This window comes from Varroa jacobsoni, unplaced genomic scaffold, assembly GCF_002532875.2.
Source record: "Varroa jacobsoni isolate VJ856 unplaced genomic scaffold, vjacob_1.0 scaffold_154, whole genome shotgun sequence".
Lineage (NCBI taxonomy): Eukaryota > Metazoa > Arthropoda > Arachnida > Mesostigmata > Varroidae > Varroa > Varroa jacobsoni.
The window spans coordinates 319,788-339,975 of NW_019213056.1; positions in this window are offsets into that span (position 1 = coordinate 319,788).

Here is a 20,188-nt window from a genome sequence, read left to right on the forward strand (position 1 = left end):
AAGGCCAATGTCCTCTAATGCTTGAGGTTCAGTCGACCTTTCACTCTATCAGAGAAAAAAGGAAATAGTCCAACGACATTAAGACCAACGGGACCTCTGCTGGTGAAACTTTCCAGCATCATCTAACACAGCCAAGATGACCTGTGTATCGGCTGATTTCATTAGTAACCAACAGTGGAATGGCGGTAAAAATACGGAAAAAGCTATGAAGACACGAAGTTTGGCAGATGTCCAGAAAAGTTGTTTGAATTTTGGCCTGGGTCTTCTTTTATCAAATTTACTCAGTGGATAGCAATACATCTAGCTGTACGCACCTGACAGGCGACAGGTCCATTAGAAGGTCTTTGTTATGTTTCAGATACCAAAAGGCTGTGATGGATACTAGCCTAAAAACAGACGAAAGAAGACTACCTGAAACGTCCCCGATTGTAGTTGGGCTCTACTTTTCTGAATAGATAAGAACCGGGGCACAAAGAGCTAGAGAAAGGGCATTCTGGCTAAGTGAAGTTAACTACAGGCAAACGGGACAGTTAGCGCACTGTGATAGGTATTTGGGAAACGCCAAATAGAGCTCGCGTATACTTACATATACTAAAGCCTAAAGTAGTTTTCGATTGAATAAATAAACACGCTTCACAAGGAAAAATGATATGCTCTACACTTATGAAAAATTTTATAAATCCACTCGATCATCAGTACGAATCGTCCTTTCTGAACGAACTAAATGAACTGCCAATAAGCGTATGAAGGTACAGGTACAATTGAACTCTGTCTCAAACCTCTTTTTACGATTGTGGCTCTTACTATCTTGAAACTCTATCGGTTTACCGATTTACGACAGACGAGATACCTGAGAATCGCATCGTTTTTGGATAATTAAGGACGTAGAATTTGGCCAAATCTAAAGCAAGTTGAAATTTTTATTATCAAATTTAAGCGGGTCCGTTTTTTTTTCAATATCTTTTACCTGGGCTTAACACGAAACTTTTAGGGTTTGCAAAAGATTAGTATCTATAAAAAAAATTTAACTTTTATTATTGATATTTGATTGTTGCTTCTCAACAATTATTCTGCTAGATATGACCTATATATTTAGTAGCCGAAGTGACTCTCGTCGTTGCCATTGCTACCGCTGCCCTACCCATTTATTATTAAGTGTTTCGTGAAAGTTATTACGTTTTTGTCAATCGGTGCCTCTAAGATCGGTGGTTGATTTAATACACACATTGATTATACACTAACTGTTATTAATATTTACGTTTCTCTCAGGCTTAAACAGTTTAGTAGACTTAAATGTTTAAGAATTATCTACATATAGAAAAAAAGAACTTGCCAGAAAAATCATAATAAATACACAACGGAACAAGTAGACCGTGGCCAGTATGCTCTCAGACTGCGAGTTTTGAATGTAAGAGAAATCCACTAGAAAGCATCTACATAAGGACGTACCATGGTCTAGGTAAAAAAAACAAAAGCTTGGATGGTAAATCTGTTGAAATACGGAACCAAAAAGCCAAAGGGATTACGGTTGCTCTAACCGAGAGTTGCAAGCTTCGATTAGGTTCTTCTTAAGCAAATGCAGGGATCATTCCAGTCACCAACAATGTCCTCTCAGAGTTAACGGGATTGCGCTGTGTCCTTATACTTCAACATCTTTCTTGACCACAGCCATCATTCATCAATTGTATCTTGGCTCCTAAAATCCCGTGCGTGTTATTATAAAAAAAAAAAAAAAAAAAGCTTGCGAGCCTCATTCGTGTTCAAAACCTCACACTTTATAGCATCACCTAGTTTTTTGCATTTGCTATCACCTCCTCCGTCCGTGCACCGCCGTCTCGCAGTTTGCACCCTTAGCGCTGATCCCAGACCCTGATTAATGACAACTATAACAAATAAGAACTCATGCTTGCTCTCCTTTCTCGTAGTGATATCTGTATTTTTTTATGACGAAAGAATCGCGATCGCTCAACATAAACGATCATAAGCCCAGAGCTAACTTTGACCACGTGTACAAAAAGCAAAACTCAACAATACAACGTACTTTGGTAGCGAGAGAAGGTCGTATAAGTGGAAGATGAATCGACGTTATCGTAGATAACAGCAGAAAATAAAGCTGATAGGAAGGCTATAGAAAGCTATTGATTCACGCAGATTTTATCCTTATTACATACAACAAAACATATATGTATATCTGAGTCGAACATTTTACTCATAGTGGCCACCGCGGCTGTAGCTGTGATTTTCGGGCATTCTCATCAAAATCGTAAAAGAAGGTACTGACCGTTTTTAGGCCAAGAATAATAGTACTATACGAAATATGTGCCATTTTAATCAAACACATTCCGTCATTTCCTTGGTAACCCTATAATCCTGTCACCTGTAAAACTGTGATTTGTCGGCGAAAAATAGTAAGAAGTAATTTTTCTATTCTTTTATTAGAAATAAATTGACTGCATTAAGCAAGTTCTGCAGACGCCGAGGCAGATGATTATCTGATGATACAGGATCCGAATTATACGGCGGATGTGTTAAAATTTCCCATCGAAACTCTCTCAGTTTTTGCTCGTTAGCTAGAGACGTATGTGGTCCAGCACTATCATGGAGGAAGACGACGCCTTTCTGTGGACCAGCTGGGGTCGATTTTTTCAATGGCTTGTTGTAACCCTGTTAGCTGTTTTTTTGTAGAAATCAGAATCACTCGTTTTGCTAAGCGGCAGCAACTCATCATGCACGATTCCTTTCCAACCCCACCAAACACATAGCATTACCCTTTTTGGCGTCAGTCCAGGCCTTACAACAAATCGGGAAGCTTGCTTCGCCGTGATAACGATCTTTTTTGTCCATTATTGCCGTATGTGATCCACCCTTTTTTATCAGCCGTAATTGACCGTTTTAGAAGTGGTTCGGTTCATTGCGCTTCTGCAGAGTTGCGCAGATGGAATTATGATCGAGTAAATTCGTTGGGTCAGTCCGTGTGGCACCCAAACATATAAAAGCTACCTCTGTGTTAGTCTCGCTGAATTTTTTCAGTAACTTTCTCCTAACTTGTTTCATAATTGGGCGGCTCCTACGAGAAGCGTTTTTAGCACCGAAATTTCCGCAACGAAAACTACCGCTTCGCGCCGTTTCTTCTGATAACGCGCCTTAACCGTGAACGGGACAATTTTTGCAAGAATTTTATTCATCTTCAAAGCGTTTCATTTTAAACCTGATTACACCTACTGCCATCAACTCTGAGCTCAAATAACACTAAAATTAACCCAACACAATTTGGCATACTACTTACAATATGTGGCTTCAAACCCATCTGGCTAGAGAACGATTAATACTTTTTCCGCCCAATATATATCAGCAAACACAAAAAAGGAACAACTTATATATATATATATATATATATAGGCAACGAAGCAATGTAGAAAACGAGAAACTATAGCGAAGCTACCGTACTCCTGAGTGATCACGATGCATCCAGACGATCTTTTTCCGTTTGTGACATTTAGATTTTGTCCGAAACTTGTGTGGGGCAACTGGATAAAACGCATGCATATATGGGACAAGTACTTTGTTGATACTATTTATAAAAAAACGTAAATTGTCAAATATTTCGTCTCTTTAGTCCGTCGCACGCCTTTGAGGGGGCTAAATCTCTCGCCACCATGGTGCCGAGCGTATAGCTGTTAAGGATAATTGATTGTCGATTTCAGTTTGGTTCGGTATCCCGGCAGAAACTTCGTTATATTCTAATAAACTTCCTTGGATAGATCTATTCGCACCTGAATGAGATTGGCTCGACCTCGCGAGAACGTCTTTGTGATATTCTGTGGCTGTAGGTATGTTTCCGGACTATTTTTCTTTGCGCATGAAATGCTGTTTTCTTATGGCAGTTCACCTGTATTACGTATAGGTACGTATAATATGTATATATTAGTTTCGTTTCAATTACACTGATGCCATAGTCATACGGCCGTAGGGCACGATTGTACATAGAACATTGGCATCGACACAGAAACTCATGTAGGCAACAGCGTGTGCGTGACAGCAAGGTCCCAATACGCTCGATGCTTTCCTTGTATATATATATATATATATAGGTACGTTACGTTTGAGTCGATCTATTTTGTATTAATGGATAAACATACCGTAAGCCCGCAGCAAAAGACGTCTAATTTTTATAAATAATATACACACACACACACACACATACATTGCCGACCACAATGTCTGTAATAAAACTCATCGATGCTATACGATAGTCTAGTCTGGTACTGTTATATGAAAAACAAGGCTTGGTATGATAGATTTTCAAATGCAGCCCGTTAATATACTATCGTTTGGAAGCGCAACCGGCACGGAAACATGCGCCTAATTATGTAAAAGTGCTTTGTTGGAATATACAGTAGATAAAGGTAAATTACATATATATTCGAGAGCAGAAACCTAAAAAGCCGGTTATAAAAATAGCAACGGAGTGAAAAGACGTATTTTCCAGATGTACGCGCGTGTAAACGGACATGAGAAAGGTTGAGAAAGCGTTGGTCGTAATCACTGAAGTGTTTCCTTTCGACTTCAGCTCACTATTGTACTGAATGTCCGATCAGCGCCAATAAATGCCAGCGTGAAAATTGAGGACGGATTAATTAAAAAAAATTAGACGGAAAAATTTTGCCGATCGCGATATTAATATGATGAAAACGGCCGCGGGAAGCTTATAGAACGTTAATAGTATGGAAAATAAATTTGGCCCATCTGTGTATAGTCCTATATATGCCAATTTATAATAGGCTGAGCATCCATCAAAACGGTTTGCAAGTATCACCTTCAATATGCTGTATAGGACACGTTTACGCTCGTATATTAATGTGTATATATATATATATATATGCACGTTCCAAGAAGACCGAGTCTTCTTAGGAGGGCATCTGATGAACTGATTAAGAAACCAGCGCTACGGCACGTCCAAAATAACGCACCCGAATGATACAATACTTCAATGCACTTAAAAACAAAACCAGATAGTAAGCAATTGTTGTTCTTGGCCATTTCAGTTCTATCAGTCGACATCTTATACCGATTCTTCAGGTTGCAACTGTCCAATTGTCGTAGGATTGATTAATTGACATAATAAGTACACAAACACAAACTAAAAACAAACTCACTCGCGAAGGATGAATGGGAAAACGAAGAATCATAATTATGATGAATATAAATAAATTATACGTGACAATAGCACGCTGATCGTATTTGGAAAGCGTCTAACAAGCTAGATAAGGCGGTAGATTTAAAGTAGAACTTTTGAATGATGGGCCACACGTTGATTGATGTATGAGGGATGCAATTCTTAAAACAACGATTTCTAACTATATTCTAAACATCCACTATTTTATATACTAAATTTAATGGAACGAACAAAGGGCTAACAATCGCAAAAGATCCATTCTAAAGCGTCGAGTAGTCTTCAGTTAGAGTTCGACGATTCCCAATGATCTTCCTCGAGTGAAAATGTATCATCAGCTCGAATTAATCCGTAGGTACGAATGTGTTGGACTTTGATTACCGGGAAGATTGCGTATCTATTTATAGTAGTCTAACAACACCATAGACTACTAGATGGAAACGAAGTAACCAAAAATCTACCTGGCTAGGATCAGATGCTAGCGTGTCTCAACTTTGTACTACATAAAACGAACAGAAGGCAGAGGCCAGAAATTAGCTATACTATATCCGAACCAAAATAGCAAATAAAGCTGAACAAATGTCAGATACAGTTGAAGAATACTGCGAGCGTTCAACGGTTACCCGATAAAAGCTAAAAAATCAGTCTTCGTTACATAGGCGGGACGACTCGACCGGACAGGGTTGGTACGAAAACACTGCATCGGTTAGTTCTACTTCTTACCTTAAACACACTGTTTTTCTCGTCTTACTTGGCCACAGCTCTAGTTCTCGTTCGCAGCTATGAAATGATGCTACAACAGTATGACGCTATACTACTAGCCACAACCGTCTACTCAGTCGTCGAAAACGTTGTGACTTCAAGCTCCTCCATCAGGCAGGAAGGTGGTCGCTAAAATCAACTCGACAGGCTGTTTTCGTACGATACTGCTTGATCTTCTGGACAATACAAATCAAGATTACCGCTAATCTCGACGGTCTTGTAGGCTGCACAAAGGAAATCAGTTTCGGAATTAGACTCAGTTATACAATGTTGTATGCCCTTTGTATGGAAACAAGTTTGAGTTGATGCGATCAGACGGAATAGATTGTTGCATATTCGGCAAAAACAGGGAAGTAGTTTCGAATAAAATATACTTTCTACATATATATATGTATATATTACTTTTTCTATTTTATATCCGAAGTCCTCTTAAATGATCTAAAATGCTGAAGGTCACACCGTTTCCTCATAGGCCAATAGCCTCTGCTATGTGTTTCCAATATTAAAATTAGTTATAGTTTGCTTACAATGAAATCTTCAATCAGTACCAGATGCATGAGTATGTTCAAGTTCGGCTGCTTCACTTGCTAATAGATTCACGACCAACTTTGCAAAATTGGCAAAAATTTGTTTTGTGAAGCCGCTAAATGCACGGTACCTTGTAGGTGCATATTTAGAAAGCTTACGGTTCATGTACTCACATCTCCAATGGGACTGAGTTACCCGTTACTTTTGGCGAAAAGCCTGAGCGTTGCTTCACTCTAGACTCCTCATGACGTTGAAGACGGACCGGTAGTTTTTCGCAGGCCAAGCAAACTAGAACACCACTTAAGGATCTATTGTAAATCTCTTGTACTTATCTTCAAGGCCTCTCTGTAGTCCTAATAAGCCGGTTCAGGAAAGCAACCGTTTACTATACAGAAGTTCCTCCTCTACGACAAACGACTCTCCGAATTTTACGCAAGTATTCGGAGAAAATCATCTAATGTCTATAAGAAACAAGCGTTATAGGTGTGCATCTTACTGGACACCCTACCAGCCTATGTTAAGAAGCCTTTTTAGTCAAAGTTAATGAACTTCTAGTCTGACATAGGCTGTTGTGCCTATTACGCTATGCTCATTACATTTAATCAAGCTTCTATGAGGTGTTCAATTGAGGTGTGTAGCTGGTTTATCGGAAGTGAAAACTAAATACTAACATGTAGAGAAAGCTTATTTTGTTGGAACATTTTAACTAAGAATTTAGATACTTCTGGTTAAGAAAACAGAGCGCTTCTTATCGATTACTTGTTGCTAATTTTTTTATGTTGACAATTATTCTTTTGAAATCTGCTGCCAATTCATAAATGTTAGGTTTTTTTCTCTCTTTAAGCTTTACAGGGTACGCAAACCTTTACAGTATGGGCGTATTTGAGGTTCGAATTTAAAACAAAAGCCTCACGTTCATGATTACCTAGGACCGAAGCGCAGTTTCTTCAAAATCTTTGGATCGAACATCCCGAAACAGAAAAAGGTTTTTCATAACTCCATGCACGTCACACGACACGATCGATAATCCGGGAACCTTCCTAAAAGAAACAAGTCCACAATGCTGGGAATGAAAAATTTCGTGATCTGGTCTCCAGCGTCAACTACTGCTCGACGTACCATCCATCTACACCAACTCCGTCGAACTTCAGAATATATCAGTCATCGAATTTTTGTTGCAGCGTAATCTGTCGAGACTCAGGAGATACGTGTCAATGAGTTAACCAGCTAATTATCCAGTTAATTCGGACATGTTGTAGACCAGGTCAGGTTTTGGGATCACATGAGTGTTAAAACATCAGGATTCCTAATATTAGATTATGTAAAGTATAGTAGTCGCCGTATTGAAATAAAAACAACTTTTCGAAATTTGGCGGGGCACTAGCCGTACGCAGCCTCGCTCGAAGGTAATCATCTCTTTTTGCCCTAATATTAGTCATGTATGAGAGAGCTCTGGGCGCTGAAGTAGCATCTAACAAAGTGCGGTAGCACATTTAAGCCACGCCGATGTCAAAATTGTATTAGCCTGTTATTGAACGAGCGTAAACAACGTAAAGACGACTTCCTCTTTCTTATTATTTGCTTAGCGGGGTTTCTCTCAGTCTATATTGTTTTAATAAGGTCATCGAGACTGGGAGAGTACTAACGCGCTAAGGGGGCCAATAGCTTCTGCATAGCAACGTACGAAGGACACAGAAGATTTGCAATACGAGAAGACTCTTGCTGTGAAGAGGAATGAAAAACTATTCTCTACAACATCGAATCAGTGATGAGTAGAGATACGCGTAACTTCGAATTGTGTATATAGATGTGATGCGCTGGAAGGAACCGATGCAGCATGCCGAATTCATCTCTGAGACAGCTGAGTGCCAACTAAGCGAGTTCGAAAAATCCAGGATTATCACATTGGTACATGCGAGTAAATCTCATTAACTATGACGTTTGTTTTTTTTTACTGAGGCTTCATACATCGAGTAGCTCTATGACGTATTTACATATAGTCGCCGCGCAAAGCAAATATGTATTTCTTTATTTATTTGTTTGTTTACGAATGAATCCGTTCGATTTATCTTCATATTTTATAATAGCACCAGTCTAAAACAAAGACCGTTTTAAATTGTAATGAAGGTCTCTAGATGTTCGTCCGCTGTATATGATCATATCTAGCTTTAAATCTATCTAGAGGCGTTCTCCAAAGCTTTGTTCTGAATGAATTGCATTTGAAATCATTTTAGTATCATCTTCCTCGTACGAAAAATATTGATTTTAAGCCTAGCCACTTGGCTTCTAAATTTTTTTTTATTTACCAAAGCGCTGCCATTACATAATAGAAAACATATTCGTACGTAAGCGGAATAGCTAAATCTTTGTAGATTGAAGATAGATGAACAAGACATGCAGTTCTAATTGATGAAGATCACATTTAGTTTTAGTGAAATGGATATGAAGAAAAATCATCGTATGACTGTCGTATCTCGGCTCCTGTCCCAAATATTGTCCACGTTTCTTTACGTTTCTCATAATAAAGGCTCTCTATGTGCACTAATAGATACCTCTCTCTGTATATGTGTGTGACGACTTATTAGACCAGCCAGAGTGATAGCGTCGAAAATGTATTGGTTAATATTACTGGCTCGCGGTGTGCGTGCTACCCAGCCGCACTACCGCACAACGGTTCTTGCAAGCGCAAGGTAATTTTCTGGCGACTGTAGTTCCATGGTCAGCAAGTAAATCGTGCAATCATACCCAACGTTCGAATCGGAGCTTCTCCTCGGCTGTTAGGACCGCACGGAGTCTAGTTCTTCCCTGATGCACGCGCGTCAGGGACGCGCTTGACGCTGTCTACAACCGTCGAATTGGTAATCCTCGTTAGCTACTGTCCTTAGCGATTCACTAATCGCTCGCAGCCACAAATTATGGCCACGTTATTTCAATCGCTCGAATTACAGTACCAGTTGATTAGGGCAGATCAGAAAATGCACAATTACGTACGTAAGAATCGTATACATTACATTCCACTTCGCACTTAAAATCAACATTTACAAAGGTACCCCAATAGATAGATAAGTGAAGGTATAGACGAAGAAGTGTGAGGATTCATTCACGTATAATACACGGATCTTTGCTATAACATCTCTTAAACTACATATACATCGAATGAAAAACATTCGTAGCTTAACTGACATCATGATTCGTTGAGCTTTAGACGGACTAAGCGCTTCGAGTTTTACAACTAATATGGCCTGCTGGGCTCCCATCGCAAAGTGTCTACGCAAAAGCAAAGATGCCAAGGACAACGACCGGCCCCGTTCGTTGCGGTCATTGGCATTATTCAATTAGCTACTTACTGGCGCGAAACCATAAGGTACGCCCAAGTGAACAACGCTTGGCCTAAGTGTGCGTGCTAATTAAAAGCACGTGCCTTTTCGTTAATCCAGACTCAAACCCATGTACAAATTCAACTACCAGTAAACATCGTCTTAACGGTAGTCAACATTAGGCCCTGCAAACGTGACCATATGATGAAAGCCTACATACGCAACAGAAAACTGCTCGATCAGGGTTTCGAAAGAAGATCCCTTTTTTATACGCTGGCAATATCCAGCCTGCGCTTTAGCAGGCGACATTATATGAACAATGACGAGATTATCTACGTTAGTAACCACTGTAGATTAATTTGATCATTTATTTTGCCTCGTAGAGTAGTATGGAATGTACGGAACGCAAAGGATCTCTTTACTTTGTGAGGTGCGTCCACTGAAATACACCGAACAATGTGTACCTTAATAAAATAGCCTATTTTAAAAAAATTAAATCAACATTACCAAGAGCAGGCTCGAGGATCCTGCAACGAAACTATTAATGAATTAAGCATGGCTTCCACGGCTCAAATCATACAATAACTAATTAGTACATATATATATATATAGATGTATATATGTGTGTGTGTGTGTGTGTGTGCGTCTTGTCCATGCTACTGGCCCCAATTAGATTCATCTTAGAAGCTTTTTAAGCGTATCTCAGCTATACATAGCTAATATACGAAATAAGCGATAATGGAGAGGCCAAGCAATTGGTGTATTTTAGAAACAGGATTTGTCAGATCTTTTCTCCAATGGTAAGTTTGGCTGTGGCACTAAGAAGATTGTGCAAATATATATTGATGAAATTTTAAAGCCAATGAGATTTTTGCAAAGGTTTGTCAGATCTTTTTGGCGAGACAAGAAATTATGGAATATCTTTTTGGTATGAAACTTTGTTTCCGTCGGGACGTGCTTATACCTGAAAACGTTGGAGATGTGTTGAAACAGAGACTTTGCTTGCATTTTGATACTGTTTTTTTTTTTGCTATTGAAGGTGATACATTTAAAGATCTAAAGCAAAGCTTATTATCAGACTGCGCAACGCCTTCTCCATTGAAAACAATCAGCTTTTTCTTTGCTTTCCAAGCAAGTCTTGCAGATGTTCAAATCTGGCCTGCGGAAAGCGGCTATAGTTTTGGACCAAACGCACCCGTCCGTTTTCCTTTCTTCTTCCCAGTCGTCTTTTTCCCTTAAGATAAGCCTAAACAGTCACTCTATTTCAGTGTAATCAACTATCACATCTTATCACTGTGATACGAAACGTACATTAAATAGGCGCGTGGGAAAGGGCATTGTAGTTGCATGTTCGTCTAAAATGTAGACCTTAAATCGATCCCTAGCATGTAGGCAAGCAGGTCGACGGCCATCTCTAGGCAGAAAATACATGTCGATATGTGGTCATTAAAAATGGTCTGCTTTTCTATAGGAATAGAGCTTTAATGTTGATCGTTTGCAGTTGATTTTTTGCATGAATAAACACTGGCGCAAAGTTTTTTTTTTTTTTTTTTATTTCATTTAATAGATACAGTACATGACGAGTTTCCTTTTGTTATCTACTTTAAGTATGAAATAATTTTCAATTACTATAATCGATATTTTAATGTTCCTAGTGCGTTCCTACGTCATTTTAGCGTATACGGCAGCGCATATTGTCACTTTTGTGGTTAATTTGAATGCACGGCTCTTGGTAGATATATCACAATGGTATTCTATTTATAGTGTCGCAATAGGTCGCATTTAAACAAAAAGGACAAGTTACTCAGATCTATTTCTAATTACTATATGACACAAGGCTAAAATAATCGCAGCAATAATAATGAGCCTAGACCAATTAAAGACGAACCGGACCAGTTTAGTCATTTACAATGTAAACATTTAGTTTCATGAACGTCGATTCCTGCGTTTCTCAGTTCCGAGATAGGCTTCCCTGATGACATGTTACAATACATAAACATTACATTACTATTACCTTTTTTATTAAAGGCTACTAATAATAAAGGGAACTATGTGATCAGGTCCATAATGGCAGTTAACTGCGCACCTAGGTCGAAAATAGACATATCACTGTGGTAAATTAGTGTTCTTATTATGAAACAATGACCACATCCCAGTAACCGTCATCTGCATAAGTTTATTGTACTGATATTTAATTCGAGCCTCTGTTTCAGCGTTAAGCCTCATTTCGTACGTAAAAGGCTTAATAGCCAATTCAAAATGGGCCGATCGGGGCGTCTGCTACAATAGAGTCGACAGTGACTAGGCAATCGCTATCGTAATCAGTCGCCAGGGGGCATAATGGTATTAACCTATTTAGTCTAATAGCTTCATTAAATTAACAGACCGCCAGAACGATGTACGAGAATGTATCAATAAAATAAAGACAATTACATTGGCTCAGCGTTGCTAATTAACGGAAGTTCGCATTTATTAGTTTGAACACAAATTACTATTGCATTAAAAGCCTGGCATGAGCTACGATACCCATGGTCGTGTCCAGTTTTTAGAATAGATAAATTGTTGACATGGTGAGTTAGTTATTTTACGCGACACGAAGTATCGTTATTGGGCCATCGCGGTCGCTGATTTTGATTGTCGATAAAGACCTGAACGGGCCTTGACAATCGGGCCGGCTTTAAGCGGAAGCTACCAGTCTGATTAATGCAACATTGGACCGATATCTGTTCACTGTGATATTCATGATGATAAAAGAAAAAAAAAAAGTGGACATTCAGAAGAGTTACAAAAGTTGACGAATGGATTACCTACGTAATAGTACGCTCAGTTCTACGTCGTAGGCGTTTAGTGCTTTGTCATTCATAAAAGAGGAATCAGAAATTCAAGAAGAAGGAGAAAGCTGTTAGTTCCGTAATTTTAGGTTTTTCCTCAAAAATTGGCAATAAAACATTTCTTTGCTGCGATGATGCAACTGTCTGACACAACACTTCAGCCCGATGATCAGGGAAATCCACTTTAAGCAAATGTAATGCATACTAATCAGAGACAGCGAGTATCCTCTAACGAAGTTATCCGAACATATCCTTGTATGCTATTTATTCGTTTTGGAAATACAAAACGTTAAGAGTCATGAGAGGATTAAAAAAACAAAAACATAGACGCACTTTATCATTTGACAGCATTTTTATGTTTGTCTTTTAATCAAATATATTCGGTTACCGACGATATTGGACCTTGGCCATCCCCATCAAAATGTCCATCATTTGATCTGCGGTGTCGGCAGTTTTATTTTCTGCTAAGTATGCAACTTTATTTCAGTAAAAACTTACAGAGATCTAAGAGTTTTTCATTTCCACATCGTTCCCAGGCCTATTATCATACTGCTGTATTTCTATGATGATGATGATGATGCCAACGCGAGCGAAAACATAGATAGTACGAAAAAAAAAAGACGCACGTAAATCTGCTAAGACCTACCGAGAGAAGGTACCTGGATGTTCCTCGATTAGGTGAGCAGTGGCATGGGTTTGTGCAGATTGTTAGGGAATAAGACGTCAGCGTCATTAAGGAAGCCTTAATTATCGTTTTTATGCTACTTCTATCCCATAGGTACTAAGTAGCTCGAATCTGCCCGCGTCGATATTACAAGAGAAAAGCTGGACGAAGCGTCCTCGCCCGGAATTCTCTAGTCGGAATCAACTAACAATAGAACTTATGAGTGTCTGTTTTGATTGTGACCAACTCAAATAGCACGATCATCTTTATAAATTAATAAAGAGGCTATTACACGCGACACGGTTTAGCTGCTTTGCATCACAATACCGTTTCAAGATTGAAAAAACAAAAATAGGTAGATTTGTTAGTAGAATAAGAATTCATTTGAGGTTTTCTCATTAGCACATTACAAATCTACCACCTCATATATTGTTGTAAAATTGGAGTTTATAAAAGACGCTATTGATATTGTATAAACAAGTACACAGAAGATAGCGTACAGGAAATTAGTACATAGCACAATGCTTACTAGTGCTAAAGTAAATTATACTGATTGTTTTTTTTTGATACGATATAACGTGCGTCCATCCTTCGTTACTCGAGGTCGGGATTATAAACAGGTATGTGATTTATTTTTGAAAAACCTTTAATTTACGGGAAAGTACTCGCGGTCGTTATAGAAGAAGAGTTTCCCTGGAACCTAAAAAAGTCAAATTATTAATTGCTATTCTAAAATTCACACTATACATTAGTACGTATGTCGAAAGTATATCAGATACAGTAGAATGTAGATAAAAACCTGATTCCAGTAGTGAAAAATACGGGCACTTCTACGTATTTGACATGCAGCAGCAGCAGCAGCGGCAGCAGCAGCGGCGACAACTGTGCTTTTGGCACGACAAAAAAAGATTATCTAGATAAAAAGCAGGGGCAATATTTTGGTGATGCACTTCGCGCTTCCATCTTTGCTTGCGTTTCGATTTTCTGCCCCAGATCTAATCGATCATTCGGAGAAAAGATTTTTTGCAGGAGAATTTGAATTAGATCTAACATAAAAAGAACGAAACGCCAGTCAACTGTAGCCCTTATCCAAGCGATTTACGATCCAAGCGCTAGAACTTGGCGGTAATGGAAAAAGTAAGGACATTTTATCAAGCATAATTTTTTTTGGTACGACTACAATTGAATGGTCAGCAAGTTCGTATTTACTAACATAAAAACCCTCTTCGAATACAGCAGCGGCGTTTGCTTTGCCAGTGAGCTTTGTCCGAAAGTAAAAAATAAAACGCTGCCTGGTTACTTTATCGTTTGTAAATTATCGATGACTGCGATACCCTTCAATGGGTATTCATTTGATTTTGCTGTTTTGAATCGTAAAGCTATGATTAAACCAAGTGAATTTCGTTCTATCAAAATATAACAATAGAGATAAACCATGAACAGAACGCATGTTTGCGTTTATATAAAAGTTTGTATATATATACATACAAGTTTATGCAAAGATATCGTCAAATCTATCTAATTTCACTAAATTGAACTCCTCTTCTTTTATTTCTCAGATGTTCTGTGTTTTAGCTTCTCATCACTGATTATACCTATTTGATCTTCCTTCAACCTTATCCCCGAGTTACACATACAGACTGAACTCGATTCGAATGCTAGCCAGCTTGGGCTGGTTTCATCATAGCATCCATCTATGCTACACGTAGTAAATCGCTTGGTCTTTAGACCCGTTTTCACAGAATCGATAGTTCCACATGAGTGGATTGAAACAACTACGGATTACATCACTGCATTCAGCTGACTATCTTGTATCGGCCTCTACGACGGCAGCAGTGGTTCTGTCTCGATATACTGTTGTTTTTGAAAAATTTGATGATTTTGCATTTTTTTCCGTGTTTCTGCAGTGACGCTTGTTGCGCTACAATAGAGTTGTAGTGCGAGCTAGATCGATGGTCTGAGCGAATTCATGATAAATTTTTCTGATATAGTTTAACGCTATACAGAAACACTTCGCACATTCGCCTAGGGACGTTCGCGTTTGTATATTTGGCCAAATCAGCAAGCCGGCTATTATTATTTCAATTATATGTATCGGGGTTCTGAGCGGAGAGGAAAAAATCCGGCCAGCTATCCAAAAGTATAAGGCATATATGAGACATTTTCGATGCACTTCCACAACCCAACTTTGATGGCGAAGCGGTCGATGATATACACAATGCGAGTAGAATTATCTAACTGTTCGGAACCGGTGCCGTAGTCAAGTTAAGCGCATTGTCAAACCACTGGCCTTTAACACGGAAGGTATCTACGTTTTGGCTTAAAGCCTAACTCCAACGTATCTCCCAAAGCTCAGCAAGCGAACACGACGTCATCAGATCGACTATTCAAATTAGCTATTCAATAAGATTTTGAAATAGATGAATTTGGTGGCCATCTTCTATTGTAGGTTTCTAATGAGATTATGTAGAATAGCGGTTGATGCCAGCTTTTCATATTTACAAGGAAGTTCTGTAGGAGCTGGCGTCGTGTTGCTTACTGTACCCCTTATTCGCTTTGTAATATCTACTGTTATAGGCTTTATCGTCAGGGCTTTTAGCCAAAGTTGACGCTGGGGTCGTCGTGACGACATCAGATGCCGGCTCAGATAACCAAGAGAGCGTAGCAGCTTCCGCTCGTTTGTGGATAGTTGATAGCTTTATTTCTTATAGTTGAATCGGCGGAAAAGTCATCGCCTCGCTTAAGGGCGTCTCTGGAATCTTGTTTGCTGGAGACTGGGCCAGGGTATAGGGCGGTCTTGTGTGGGGCAAGCGGCGTCGGCGTAGGAGGCTTTTTAGGGGGCGTTGTAGGCAGTGACGTTGGAGATTGTGTCAGGGACGCTGTTGGAGGTAGAGGTACAGGCGATGAAGGGGGGACATAAGAGGCGATGTAGGAGGTAACGTCGAAAACGATGTTGAAGGTGAGGGAAAAGACGATGGCGAAGAATGTGTAAGATGTACCGTTGGAGTATATGATGGTAAAGGAAATGAAGAGGAATCGAAAGGTGTCGTTGCTGAGCGTGTGGGTTTTATAGCGATTAGCTCATTTTTGCTCGTTGCCAGCGCCTCGATTATAATCTGCAGAACGACAGCACCATTTAAGTAGTCCATGAAATGGTTGTGCGGAGTACCTAAGATTGATATTAAATACTAAATATGCAATTCAAGCATGCGGACAAACATCAATATTAGGAACACTCCTCTAGGATGGTTTCCGTAATACGTACTGATCGTTAGGGAAAACACAACAATAGCCGCTCTGCAAATGTAAACCTATCAGGCTAACTGACCTCAAAAGTATCGGGCAGTGGGACCGCGCTACTGGCTTCGTCCATAGTTTTTTCCCGTAATGAATTCGACGTTCTTTCAATTTACCACCTAAGGAAACAAGTTACATTTCTTATCCGTCGATTGTCAACTCGTAATCAATCGGAAGACACTTGTTATCTATGAGCTTATAAACTGAGTAAAAATACAAAAAGTGAACACTTTAAACTTGCAAATCATATACGCGTACTACAAATAGTTGGATATTTTAAATCTAACGGAAAATAGTCAATGCGTTTTGTCGAAAATACTACAGTTAACTTTTTACAGTTGTTATTATCTGGCAGAATAAATGGCATATACCTCCTACAAGCTCGTCGTACAAGACTCTGCGGGCAGTTTTTTTTCCGCAATCAGGGACGATCTTAATGGCAATTCGGTCGGTCGGTCGGTCGTTTGGCTCCTGCTAGCACAAGCCATCATGTACTTACGCCCTATTTCGGCTTTCTGTACACTGTTATTCATCTCTGAGTTCATAGACAAACACGTTAGCAGAGCATTGTAGCGCGAACATGTTCGTGCCTTGTCCCGAGCCCCCCAGACCTCACTTCCATCCTGAAGCCGATGGTTATCATATAGCTGAAGGTCTGCGTCGTGCCTAGCAAATCTCCTATAAACATACGAATCTACATAAATGAACAACCTGGTTCGCCAAATTATCATGTTACTAGTTTAGCTGTTACTAACGGCGAGAATCAAGTAAATCCGTTTACAAGAACCAATGATTAGTCTAATAACAGTATAGCATCAATTCGATAGCAGGTGTTGAAATCGTCCCAGCTAGTTCTACTGTTGTTGCTAATCTCAGTAGTTGAATGAGTCCCTACGAAGATTATTAATTGTTTATTGTTAATTTTAATATTGCCCATGAGCAAAAATCGATCTCATAGGAATAATGAGCATCTTGTTTAATTAACATATTTCAATCGAAAGGGTTATGGAACCTCTCATTGTCTTCGCAGGCCGACAAAAAATCAAGTTCTTTAGGTACAGTATACGTTGCACTGTCACTAAATCTAAGTGCTCTGTGAAAATTGTTTGTTTTTTTTATATACGGGCTGGGAAGATATGGGCTTCGTATGTTCATACCATACGCGTCGTTGGGAATCAAACGAGTGTTAAAAAGTGTCAGAGAGTAACTCTTCAATGGCGGATCGGCATTTAACTCTTTTAACAAACTTGCATCTATGAATTGACAACATTCGTATAATAAAAATCTATGTAATAATTGCAGACATAATAAAACCTCAATCACGTTAAGAGATGATTGCGAATCGGATGAGCTGAACCATCGCTGGGGCAGGATCATCATTATAGGTATAGACAAAATCGTGACTACTAAAAAAAATAAGTACATACGCTAATACTGAGATAAAGATATTGCGACTCCTTCGGCGTAACATTGCGAAAGCTCGTCATCATTGAGAGGACCGCAGGGCTATATATAATCGCTATACAATTTGACAACGATACTTGTAAGGAGATCGACCTTGAGGTGCCCGACCCACGAGTAGTATCTGTCTATTGCCCACGGAAATTCTATCCGCATTCGGATACGCAGAAACGAAATAGATCGGTTTCGCCACATATCCTTTTTTGCATTTTCAAATGTTTTTCTCTAATGCAGCCTTTTCAAAAATAGCGTCCAAGACTTGATTCTCTCTGATTGGAATTCCAGTCTGAATCTCGCTAGACTTATGTGAGCTTTCTCCAAGAGAACCGTGGAATGATTTGATAACCGTAGGTAACGTTAATAATGATCTGTAATGTTCCTTCGTTTCCATGCAATGAATTTCTTTTTGAGGCCTGAATCAGCGTGGCGTACTTGCTAGTTATAGCAATTATTGTGGCCCTCTGAAAAAAACGTCAATCCGACCACACCAGCTTCGAGCCTGCTTTGGATGCGCCTGTGAGTTAGCTAGCTTTTTAGATTAACTCTGGTTTTATTATTATTATTAGATTAGACAACCATCAAATGGTGTTTGCGATCCTTGTATGCGTAGCGCCCAGTCCTGTGTGTCGTTGCGTTAAGGAAATGTATACCTACTCAAGCCATGTTACTCACCATTCAAGGATGCTCTCATACACAAATAGTCGAAAATATAATTACGTATTGGGCATGTTTTTACTAGTACTCTATAATTCGAGCTAATTATACGATTATCCTAACAATTGACTCGGCTATGTAGATGGACGAACGATTAGAACGCTGGATGAAGATAAACAGTGCGGAAAGTGTCTTCGAAAGCGTCAGCCTCGTCAGTGTTATCGAAAAGGGACAGCAAATATGGATTCTATTATTCGCATGCTTGAAGAAAGTCTTCCGAGCTCAAGTCTCATCATAGGGTTGGAAAATCATCGCTCATCAGTTAACAATATGGTGTTTTAGCTTTTGATGGTTAGCGTTGCCCTTCTGTATGCGTATGAGTATGCGAAAGAGATGGTGTGGCTATTGCACGTCAGCCATGATGGTAATGAGCTAGCTTCAAATAAATCGATCGTCCTCGTTCGCAAAATTACAAGCTGGTATGTTATGTTTAACCCAATCTGAAGTAATTAACAATTTACACATTACCGCTTTACGGCCACAGTTAGATAGGGCATCCGTTAGAGGAAGAACGTCAATCGTACCGATGTCCGAGTTGACGGCAAGATTGATTAGCTACTACTGGCCATCTCCGTATGCTTTTCAACGATTTGTGTCAACCTGTCTCACAGCCTGTTCGGACAAGCATAAAACCTACGACTGCACTCGTAAGAAAGGCTAACCAGGTTTAACGTTATACGTACACTGCACTGTTACCTGCCGTCCGTCCGAATATTATCAATAGTTACAGTTATACAAACTTGGAAACTGTGATATTTTACTACAATATCTCCATGGGTTGAACACTGTTTTCGCACTGTTACATGTTTCTGCCGGTGCAAATTTTTGGTCATTCTCAGGCTAATATCTCTTGATTCGAGTATGCATGGATAGTTGTGCCATGCGACCGGGAGCAATTTTTGAACTCCCAGTTTGACGTATTTCCGATAAGTCATGGAATCACCAGTAAACTATGTGGAGACGCTGGCCATAGGTGATACCGATCAAGAAAAAGAAAGGTATATGATGGTGAAAAGGAAAATGCGTGATGGCTGCAACAAATTACATCGTTTGCCGAACACCCAGGTCAAGCAAAAACCGAGTTTCAATCTAGTTCAAACCAATATGTAGCAACTTCAGCAAGGTAGTCTATTAGGGCAAATAAAAATGTATCACCGAATAGGCTTAAATCTACTTGCAGTACGTAGAAAATGTTAAATAAAGAAAATACGCTAATAAATCTGGAAGGGCTTTATGATAGATGTTGTACATACTGTCCGAGGCGAGATGCTTGATCGACTATTGCGTTCAAGTCAAGAATTTCTGCGACGAGGCGATTTGGTATTTGAAAGATCATTGGAAGGATAATCCAATGTCCTACTGCTGTACCATTCGTCAGAGCGCTTGTTCTCATGAAGTGCTCTTATGCAGTGCATGAGGAGCATAATAACACTAATTGAAG